Source organism: Pyrus communis, chromosome 10 (genome assembly GCF_041283825.1).
Source record: "Pyrus communis isolate YQ-2024b chromosome 10, ASM4128382v1, whole genome shotgun sequence".
NCBI classification, from domain to species: Eukaryota; Viridiplantae; Streptophyta; class Magnoliopsida; order Rosales; family Rosaceae; genus Pyrus; species Pyrus communis.
In genome coordinates, this window is record NC_142574.1 from 20,077,884 (window position 1) to 20,089,515 (window position 11,632).

General features: G+C 35.0%; 1 long non-coding RNA gene across 3 annotated transcripts; it reads left to right on the plus strand.

Moving 5' to 3' along the window:
• The first annotated feature begins 5,629 nt into the window (after nucleotides 1–5,629).
• On the plus strand, nucleotides 5,630–11,237 carry LOC137727780 (uncharacterized). 3 transcript variants are annotated; one of them, XR_011067853.2, is made up of 4 exons: nucleotides 5,630–8,854; nucleotides 8,962–9,094; nucleotides 9,192–9,272; nucleotides 10,641–11,237. It is a non-coding gene; the product is annotated as an uncharacterized LOC137727780 (long non-coding RNA). The 3 variants fall into 3 exon arrangements; XR_015951806.1 differs by having other exon boundaries at nucleotides 5,630–7,779; nucleotides 8,371–9,094; XR_011067852.2 differs by having other exon boundaries at nucleotides 5,630–9,094.
• Nucleotides 11,238–11,632: the final 395 nt, after the last annotated feature.

Here is an 11,632-nt window from a genome sequence, read left to right on the forward strand (position 1 = left end):
CCTTATCCCCCTCACCTTTCTTCCCTCCTCCCATTTCCCCCCACCCCAAACCCAGATCCCATCCCCACCCGCTCCCATCTTCCCCTAACCCACCCCCCAAACTCATCACCTTCAACCTTCTTCCCCACCTGTTTCCCCCGAACTCATCACCCTCACCATTCTTCACTATTTCAGTCCCCAATTTTTAATTTACTCAAACAAATCAAATCCCAATTGGAATTTCGCAAATTGGGTGTGCTCTGTTGCTACCCCCTTGACACCTTTGCCTTGTGCATCCATCCTTTTCTTTCTCCCATGTTCAAATCCCAATTGGAATTTGGGTGTGCGCCGTGACGACGTGCTTATGTGTCCATGGATTGTTGCATTGCAGTAGAGGAATTAGAGCAGGAAAGGCGCCGGACTCGCCGATCAAGGCGTGATTATCAACCTGATTCTTCGTTAAAAGCCTGAGCATGGCCGCTGCAGATTGCTTCACGACAAGCGACGACGATTGGAGGCCGTCGATGCAGATCTTGATCGTCGGCTGAAGATCTTCCACCGAAATGCTCTCGATGATCTCGGTTGAGAAGTTCTCCCTCTGCAAAGACCCTTGACATGGTTCCAGTTCTGGCGCAGCCTCAGATAATTCAGAGGTTAGCGCATTTTTCGACGACGACAAGCTTGCGAGCCATTTTAATTCTCCCGATATGTCGTTGCTGCAGGTGGAGAAATCACTGAAGGCTTGGGATAGCTAGAGGTACCCCTCGTCGGAAGACGCAGACTTACTGGCGGAGCTATGGGTGCAGATGGCGAGCTCGTCGAGGCGCATGTACACGACCAAATCGGTCAGGTTCTCGGAGATGAAAGGCTCTCGGCGTGGGTACAGAGGACGAGGTTTGTGAAGTTTAGGGCCTGGAGCTTGCGGACAATGGCAGAGCCGAAGAGGCTGTTGTTGCAGCGTGAAAGGGAGATAGGGGAGAGAGAGAGGAGGGATGGTGGGGGAAAACGGGAGGAGGGAAGAAAAGTGAGGGGGATAAGGGGTGGGTCCTTATGTAAAAAAAAATTGTTAAATGATTTTATATTTTTAGTTTTTAATATTTAATTATTTTTTAAATATTTTATTAATTTTTTTAAGCCACGTCGCTACTTAACGGAATAGATGACAGACAAACTGACGGAAAATATGACATTGTCACAAATTCGTAAGATGAGGTATGAAAGTGTCGTTTGACTCATAATTGAGGTAATTTTTTGTATTTTACCCTTTTTTTAATGTGTTTGGTATTTTTAAATTACTTGATATTTTTATTTTTAAAGCGTTTTATGATTTTTAATCTCAATCTTTGCCTATAATAATATACTACAAAAATTAACAAATAAAAAAAAACTTGAACTTTAAAATTTATATAGAATAATAATTAGTAAACAATATATACATATTCATTATATGTATTGTATTTTATAGTAAGTTTTTTTTAGTAGTTTAAAAAATTAAAATCATCAAAATAACCTTTTTCTTATCGTGTCAAAACAGATTACCCGCGTGTCATTCTCGTGTAAACCTGTTAAGGACCCGTTATTAACCGATTATTATCGTGTGACCCGATAATGACCTGATTAGTTATCGTGTTGACCCGAAACCCATTATTTTCGTGTCGTGTAAGAAATTGCCAGGTCTAATTGCAGTAGGGCCAATTGTCAAGGCAAATGACTCCAAATTGTGGCATCTCTAATCTTTTATAAGGGGTATCTTCCACATAATAGCAACAACCAAAGACCGAAGCATCTTAGCAGACACTAAAGAAAAATCTCTAGTCACTTTGTGGCTCTGAAATCTTTTGGCAAACTCTAAACTCTTGACTTATAAAATAAAATGTTTGACATTGCAGTAGGGCCAATTGTCAAGGCAAATGACTCCAAATTGTGGACCAGGATCCTCTCCTAATCTAAGGATGAAAATCCTCATAATCAAGGGATGTGGGCCGTTGGATGAAAATCCAACAGCTACAAACAGGGAAGTCCCTTTAAAATTATAATAATTATAATCGTTGAATTTTCATCTAATAATCTACATCCCTTGATCATAAAGATCTTCATCCTTAGATTAGGAGAAGATCTTGATCCCAAGCTAATTTGGGAAACCACATACATCAAAAGGTGCGTGGCATGAATTATCCTCACCTGCAACCTTATCCTCTATACATACATCACATGAAATATGACGTAATACGCAACACTAGTATTGCTAATCAAGCCCCTTCTCAAGGACAATTTTAGCCCGTTGGCAGTGATTCTCGAGCAGCCTAGAGAAAGAGACTCGACATCCGACATCAAGGACGAACCAAATCCAACCATTAAATTTCATCGCATCACCACACACCACTATAACGTTGCAACGTGCCCTCATCATCCCATTAGGCCCACCACCACACCCATTTTCCCTTCCTTCTTCTGCCGTTTGTTCCACGCGCTTCCGTGGCGCCTGACTTCAGGTAACCCAATGAACCAACGCTGAACCTGGTCAATACGATTCCTTTCCTCTTAATTCTCTCCAATTTCCTTCATCTCACGGTTTTTTTTGTTTTTGTTTTTATATCTAGAAAGGAAGAAGGTAGGGGAGAGAGATATGAGATGAGACAATCATACTCCATCAATATACATCCTATCTTACATCCTATATGAAATGAATTTCATCATTTAATTTGATTTGGTAATGTATAGCTATGCGAAAGTTTTGTGATAATGTAATATAGGATCGTGATATCATAGTGGCATTTTTTCATGTAAGTTGTTCTCGTTATCATGATTGGCATACATGATCAATGTAGCATCTAGTATCAGTGATCCAAAAAAATTATACATGAGATTTTATCATTGACTAAAAACATATATTTGTATCACGTAAGTTGCTCTATACAATGAACACTTTATTTTGAAGAAATAACTCTTTTATTATCAATTAACTACGTAATAAACGAGTGATTCTCATAAATGTTTATCAATTCTCCTAAATTCTTATAACTGAGTTGCAAGAAATGATTTTTCCTAAATTTAGGTTTTCTAGCTTGAGCCCTAAAGGCTGATCATAGACCCAAGGGACAGGTGGTGCACGTGTTCCGTTTCTGACCGTGCACCTATGCATCACAGGACTAGTGATGAACTTTTCAAACTAATATGGTACTTTTTCTTTGCAACCAAACAAAAATGGTACATTTTTCTTATTTTTGACTTGTGTTAAGAATAAAATGGTACCATCTCTAAATCGATAATCATGATATGTAGTACTTAGTACTATAAAACAACTGGTAATTTTTTTGTTTAATATATAATTAATTAATTTGTTTGTAGTTGGTTCAAGAGCTCTATGTGTCTAATAACATTCTATCTAATTTATCTTTTCGATAGCTATTTACTAGAATTATATTTTGTAGAGTATGTAACGATTGATGGTTAAATTATTATTTTTTTTTTTTTAAAAAAAAGGACAATTAGTGGCAAGTTATGGTCATATGTCTTTTTTGGAGGCCGAAAAAACACATAAAGACATTTCAGCTTCTCCAAGTCACAGTTAAGTAGACTCACCAACTTGAAGACTATGGTTAAATTTTTTTAAATATTAAAAAAATAATTTAATAATCAATTCTCACCTAATGTATAAAATATGATCGAAAACTATGGTCCAGGACATTTTTCTTTGTATAAACAATGTGGTGAAAGCTGTTTATGATTGATAATATGTTTTTTTTTATTGTCAAAAAATAAATTTTGTTAAATTAAATGTTATATTAATCACCAACAGAATTTAAACTTACGCTGCCATATAAAAGCTTAACATCTTTTTCCTATTGTAGTAAAATACCACTTAAGTTGATAATAAGTTATTAACTCTTGGTCTTCTCGAGAAATCCAATTTTTCCTTTATTTTTTACACTATTTCTTCCCCTTTCTTTTTGTAGATGCGATGTCTTTTGCTTTTAAGTGGCTCTCCAGTTTCTGGAGTTCTCCTCTTTTCTCATGGACTCTCTCACTGGCTTTTGCAGCTTCTTTCTCTGAAAGTGGGTTTTCTTTCCTTTGCATGTTACTATTTTATTTATTGGCTTGGTGTTTGTCTAGTTTGTAGGGGTTGGATTTGGCAATTGATGCCTAGGGTTTTTCAATTACATGCTTGAATTCTTTGAGTTATCATGTACTTAAGTGTGAATTTTTATACACTTAATTGTCTTTTTCTGGGGTTTTTTTGTCGTTGTTTTTCTGACTTCGGAAAGGGAACTTTGAGTTTTACAGCAATTAAGAACTTATTCATGCATCAATACATAGTTAAGAAACATTTGGAAAAACTAGAGAAAATTAAATTATTCTTCTTTTTGTTATTTGTTCTTAAATATTAGATTCAGCAAAGCTTAATTACATGTTCCTGGAGCATGTGAGTTATCCTTTTCTGTACATCAGTCTCAATCTGTAAGAATTAAGGTTAAAAGTTTGTGTTTTGACTATTTTCTTAACCCTTTTTGTGCAAAAAATTAAGGCTTGAGGTGATGGAATTTACTTTGCTTTCAAGGTGGACCGAGAAGATCCATCCTCAAAAGAAATAATCTTAGATTTTTCCATTAATTCTTCAAAGCTTTTGTATATTTTATTGGGTCTTGTACAATTTATAATCAAGATTTTCTGAATCTAGAGTACCAGTTTAATTTCTATTTAAAATTAGATGGTTTGGGGTTGTAGATATTGTTCTTAGATATCTCCAGATGAGGTTTTTGATTAGGGGTGGACAACGGTTATAGCGAGTGGGTAACCGTGGTTATTTACTCATAACGTTTAAGTTTTCCCTGCATAATCGTTTACCTGTTCGGTATTTACATAAACGGGGATGCTCATACCCATAATTGTTTATAAATGGTTAACCATACCTCTAACTGCATACCCATTTACCCATAATCGTGTACCCGTTTAATTTTTTTTTTTTTTTTACCCGTCTACCTATTTTTTTAACAACTTGAAAATTTAAAAGAAATTTTTCATAATTTTCTTTTTTCTAACTATTAAATATTGTTATAAGTACATTTAACATGTATTTTTATATTAATGGCAATATTATTTATGAATATATGTGATGTCTCCTAATTATTTGACGGTCAATCTATTACAAGAATTATGTATGGTTGTAGGTTAATTAATATTCTTGTATACATACTTACATATATATATATATATATCTCTGTAAGTACACATCAGTCTACTAATAAGCTAATTTGATAAATATTTGGATTTTTATTTAGAAATATATGTTCATCGATCCAAGCCATTTAATCGATTTCTAATTTTGGGGTCAACTATTTATTGAAAACTTGAGGCCAATTAAATTTATTTATATATATAGAGGTACGCATCATCTGATAACAACATGTTTCTAAAATCTCAAGGTAATCATTATCTTGAATTGGTCAAAACCCCAAAAGACTCCAAAACAAAACTGTCGAACACATTCAATCACATATATTAAACATTAACTCGTTCTATCAACTATATTTTTCTCTCAAGGCATAAATACATACATACATATATATATATATATATATATATATTATATGGTTCTTTATAACCAAATATATCTCAGGATACTAAACCTAATTAGAAACTAATATTTTTTTTTTAGTTTTACATATATTAAAATAAACGGTTAAATGGGTACCAGTTTATAACCGCGAGTAATATCCATAACCGTTCATTTAAATTTCACGGGTAAACAGTTATACCCATAACCGTTTATTCATCTAAACGGTTACCCGTAACCGTAACCGTCAAATTTAAATTGGCGGATAACCGCGGTTACCCATAACCAATGGGTATTTGCCCATCCCTCTTAGTTTCATGTTGATATGTCACTAAAAGATCATTCTTGGTCTGCAACTTAGGTCTTACGTATTCTCTAGTCATGCTTGATAAATTTCAACCAAGCACCTTAATTAGTAACTGGTATATGTAAGGCTTCTCTGGAGATGATTATGATACTACTGTTCTGGGTCTAAATTTTCTGTGCTAACAATCTAGGTCAGTTGGTTTTATTAGGGATATCAGATCTTTGGTTGGTATTTTATATATATGTAATTGTATGTATGTATGTATAAAGTTCATTTTTTATCTTCCCCCAATTTAAGTGGGGAAATTTGATTGCATGTGGAAGATAATTCCTTGACAATTGTTGTGATTGTTAGAACATTATAAACTGCTTTTTTTCATAGCTACTGATGTCTGAGTTGAGCTAGGGTTTGATGTTGTGTGACGACGAGAGAGAGCACGCTTGTCATCACCCATGAAAGGATCATGGTTGTTTACGGGCGTGCTCTCTCTTGTTGTCATACATTCCACCTGCTCATTCTTTGGCATGTGATATTAACTTGCAGGTGATTTTGATCTCTAACTATACCTGCCCAGAATTCACATATGATATGAATATAACTTGTTATATGATACGGATATTATTTGTTTTTACTTCAATTTGTTGTAAATTTTTCGTGGAATCATTTTTGTGAGCTTATTGAGTCTCATGTTTTGAGATCCCAAATTAATGTGCTCATTCAACTATTGAAAAAACATTTGGACAAAAAAAAAAAACAAAAAAAAAAAAAAAAAAAAGAAGAAGAAGAAGAAGAAACTATAGCTCACCAAATGTGTAATGCTAGCTATCAAATAGCGGATCTTTGCGTTCAGGGAAAGAGCCACATCACCTAGAAGTCTGTCTACTTGACTCTTACTAATAATAAGAAAGGGGCAAGCCAAAACCTACCGGTACCAAGTTGCTGGCGTTTCATTCGTTGGTAAGGCAGATGTATCAATCAAACCCATATGATTCATTCATTAGAAAATGTACAGGCGGTGCATTGAGGCTACTTTATTGTGCTTAGGGTTAAGGTTAAGAAAGGTAGTATACCATATATTATTATCACATAATATTGGAACTTCAATATGCATCTGTAGAACATAAATTAATCATGTACCTCAACCAATTAAGTTTGTTGAGTGGGGACTTAGGCTGGGGTTGAAAAGATTTGTGCTGATCATGATCAGTGCTAGTTGTGTTGTGCCTACTGCAGATGTTGACAAATTTAGTGAAATTTAGCTAATTTATCTCTGATTCAGCTGTAATTATTGATCTTTGCTGATTTGCCTCCCTTGTTTTAATGATTATTGGGGCCAAAACCCATCACATGTTCTTTATACATATTAGAAGCAAAAAAAAAGTTTGAAAAACAAGTTAGATTTTTATGAGAATCTATAAGTTGAAGGTTTGTTTTATTTGAAAAGAAGGGTAGTTTTTGCATATGAGAAAGTATAAGTAGAAGATTTGTTTTGTTTGGGTCCATTACTATGTTTCTAACTTAAACATAAAAGCAAAGAGAAGGATCTATTTTGCATATGGGATAGGGCAAATTTGGATACTTTGTTTTCTTTGCACGCATTGTTGTGCTTTTCAATCGTCTATAATTTATAAACATTCTCAACATTCAGTTTTGTTCAATTTTCATTTTTGTATTTAGATTCATAAAAAATAGAGAAATATACACTATAACGAAGGAGCAGCTATGGCCATTGTGCCATGAGATTGTGGAGGAACCAGAAGGCCATTGTGGCATGATCAAGATCGTCATTGTGGTTGCATGAGTAGATAATCTCTCTTTCGTTCTTAGTTCTTGCATTTTTATATTACTCCATCATAATTTGGCAATGCTAACTTGGTATTTGTAGAGTTGATGGTGATGGTGAGATGTGGTTTGGCAGCTGGTACATGGTGTTTTAGTGGTAAGTGAATTGACATAGGTTTCTTATTTCATTGAGATTATACCTTAAGTCTAACTTGTTTTTGCAGTCTCTTTCTCACAAAGGATGAAATAGATCCTCTATATTTTGTTCTATGGAACTATCCGCTAGCACGCATGTGAATGTGGTGCTGATCTCTAATTATTGCATAATGATTTTATATATTTATCACGAGTTTTAACTTGAAGTATACCTGTTGTTTCCTTTCTGAATTACTATATGAACTTGAATTTTAGTGTGGGATTTAAATTTTGCTTATTCAACCTTCGGAAAATCTAATGTAGTTGCAATGCATAAATTTTACGTAAATCATTTTCATCAGTCATTCTTGTCTGTGGTCCTAATGTAATTGGTTAATGCAAAAATAAATTGTTGTACATTTTTAGAATTAGACTGAGCATTTTTAGATGTTCCTGATGTAGATGATGAAAACTAAATGAAATTCCTAATCGAGCAATAATTTCATTTTTTTTTACCATTTAGGATTCGAATTTGAATTTTGTGGTGTTTTTTTACCCCCTTTACTTTTATTTGTTGCATAATGGAGGAAGAACAAATCTTGGCTACTCAAAGATGATTAGGAATTCCTACTCAAAACTCTTTGTGTTCGAATCACAGAGCTTTGTGCTTATGATCAGAACCGTTCATATTGCGAATCACTTTGTAAAGATCATCTCTGCAAAAACGGAATTAAAACTAAAGTTGTTTGGCCATTCTATTGTAGCAAATACATAGACGGTTCATAATGCTTTTACCAATTCCATTCATCTGTTTTTATATAGTTCGATGACTAAACGGCCTTAGTTTTAATTGATTTTTTGCAGAATCGATCTTTATAAAGTGATTTAAAACATGAACGGTTCTGATCATAAACACGAAGTTCTATGAATCGGCAATGAACAGTTTTGAGTAGGAACTCATACTCATCCTTTGAGTAGCCAAGTATTATTCATGTAGGAAAGGATGAACATGGCTAGCGTTGGGTTGAGGAGTATTCCATTCCCCTTATTTGTCCTTGGTCTTACCAGTATTTGTCCCCTCTTCCCACCATCGAATGGTAAACTCTAAAGCTATCAAGTATCAACAACCAAAAAAAATTGTTGCTCACTGATGGGACATGAATTTGTTGTTAATATGATTGAACAAATCCATTACTGGAAACAGAAGCAAAAGATGTGCACATTGCTTTTACCTACTAACAAGTGGAAGACTTAAGAATGGAAAGCAACATTGCTAATGGCAGTGTGAGAGTGAAGGATGGAAATGTGATTTTGCAGCTGTTGGTGTTACCTTGGTTGTAAGTGGGTTGTAGTTTTTGGCCTATTTTTGACGATGTTTTTGTACTCTTTTCCTTATGAAGGATGAAAAAAATCTTTTATTTTTGCAAACTCCAGGCGTAGCAGACCATGCAAGATGAGGTGGTTAGGTCTTTTCCATTGTTTGAAGCCACAAGTTTTCTCACCAAAAAGGAACAGGTATATATTTGGATCGCTTGTTATAAACACCATATACATTTTCCTCATATTTTCCATTGGCTAAGTTTCATTTTATGGACTGCTGCTTTTTGGTATAGTTAATTTTTGTGTCCTTGTTTTAGTGTATTTGGATAAGGAACCTAAATTATCATGGAATTCTGGACTCCATTGTTAAAAATGCATTACAAGAACACTATGACTCTAAAATATTTGAGCATTACAAATCTACTACTTAAAGTCTTAAACATTACAAATGCACTACATAAACACTATTCCTACCAAATGTATTGCATCTAGTCATGTTCAAGACCTAGGAAGACTTATAAAGAGACTATAAGAAAAAATATGGAGTACCTGGAGCTAACAGAAGACTTTGCACAAAACCGAGCTCAATGCAATTCTTGGATTCATACGCCCGACTCCACTTAGTGGGATAAGGCTTGGTGGTGGTTGTTCTTGTATTTCAGCCAATATAAGCTTAAATTCAATGCAACTTTAAAGTCCCTCATCCAAGTTCCTTTAACTGGCATAACTAACATTTCTACTGCAACTCTAGTAATTGCAACTTGCAAGGAAGAGGTTAGGTATCTATTTATGCCCCAAGTAAAAACTCTACTTTCCTATCATTGAAGTTTTTCCCTCTAACCAAACAGTCAAGATAGGAATACTGGTGAATGCATTCAATCCTCCATATTGGGTAATAGAGGATCAACTTCACTTGGGAACTCCTGTTTTATTGTTTGTGTTGTCGAAGGGAACTCATTTACAAACGTGTCTTAAGCATAAATCTCAAACATCTCTGGTGACTCAACCTTAATTATATGCTATCTTAATGTATGTCAACATGTTTGTTCCTTTAGATTATTAAAACTTCTGTTCCTGTTCTAATGGAATCTGGATCTAGAAACCTTTCCCTCCCCCAGAGCCCATGCCTTTTATTCCGTTACTCTGATGATATCTTCGGTACTTCTTTTGGTACTCGTGTTTGCAGTGGGGGATATATGATTCCATTTCTTGTTGATGCAATTTCAGTTATAGAACTTTTATTTCGTAAGATGTAAGACTTATTAGGAATGGCATACGTTATAGAAATTTGTTCTGTGCATACGTCATAGAATTTGTAAGATGTAAGACTTATTAGTAAGACTTATTAGATAAAAGTTATATAATGTTTGTTCTGTGGTAGAAAAATTTGTTCTGCGTCTGCTTACTGCGTGAATGGCATACGTTATAGAAAATATTTGCTACTATCTAGGTGGTCGTTAATCTTTTACCTATACTGTTTATGTGTTTGCTTTTACTGTTAACAAGAGTCGTAATCAGACACCAGGAATTGATTCACACTTAACGATTAAATATTGTTCACAGAAATTTCGAAGTGCTTGAACGATCATCAGAAGTTGAATCTGAACACAGAAGATGTGTCCAAGATGTGTCTGGTTCAACCCGCTTGTAAATCTGGAAGAGGATTTGATTTTACATTTCTGCTTCATCAGGCGTACTGTCTCGAAGGGTCCCTGGAATATTCTACACTTTTGGATCAGCCTTTGCAGTCTAGCATCTCATTCAAGCTCAGGTGAGATCAAAACTGCGATCCGCCGTTATTCAAGACCCGCGGCCTTTATTATTGAATCAGAGATCACCGTCCCAGCTTGGATGATTATGTATGATACCAGGTGGGTTGGGAGTTGGGATGTCAAACGTCCTTTTGAGTTAACCAAAACCTAGCATGGTCTATGCATGCATTATTTTTACTTGGATTTTATGTAGATTCTAAAAACCAAAACTTTCTTCAATACTACTACGTAGAATTAAATGGCTATGGAAATAAATCTAACGGCGTTTATCCATACCATTCAATGATACGTATATTGAACGTAGAATATGTTCAATACCTAAATAGAATACCTGAAAGCCAGCCGATGGATGTTTTTTTCCTTTATCAGAAACTTCTTCAGCGTCTCATTTTTCCTGTAGCATCTCATTTCTCTAGATTGTGATGTTCTTATAAAATTAAGTGGTGATATCTGAACTTATTTTTATTTTTTCACTCTCAATTTCTGGTTGTCAGATCAACTAATTTGAAGATAAAAAAAACAGAAACTAACAAGGGTGTGGGGAGGTAAAAATGGGCGTGGATAGCACCACCCGTAAAAAAAGTGGGATTTGGCATTCTTATCAGCACACGTCCCTTCCCCGCAGAAGAATTTTAGTTGAGTGAATCAAATGGTTCCGACGTTATTTCAGCGCTTTGGTCGATTCTGGACTAAAGCGATTCTTGATGCTCGTCACCCTCTCGGCAATCTTTCTGAATTCCGGATCGAGCTCTTCACCCCTTGGAAGTTGATGGCTGCCGTGGA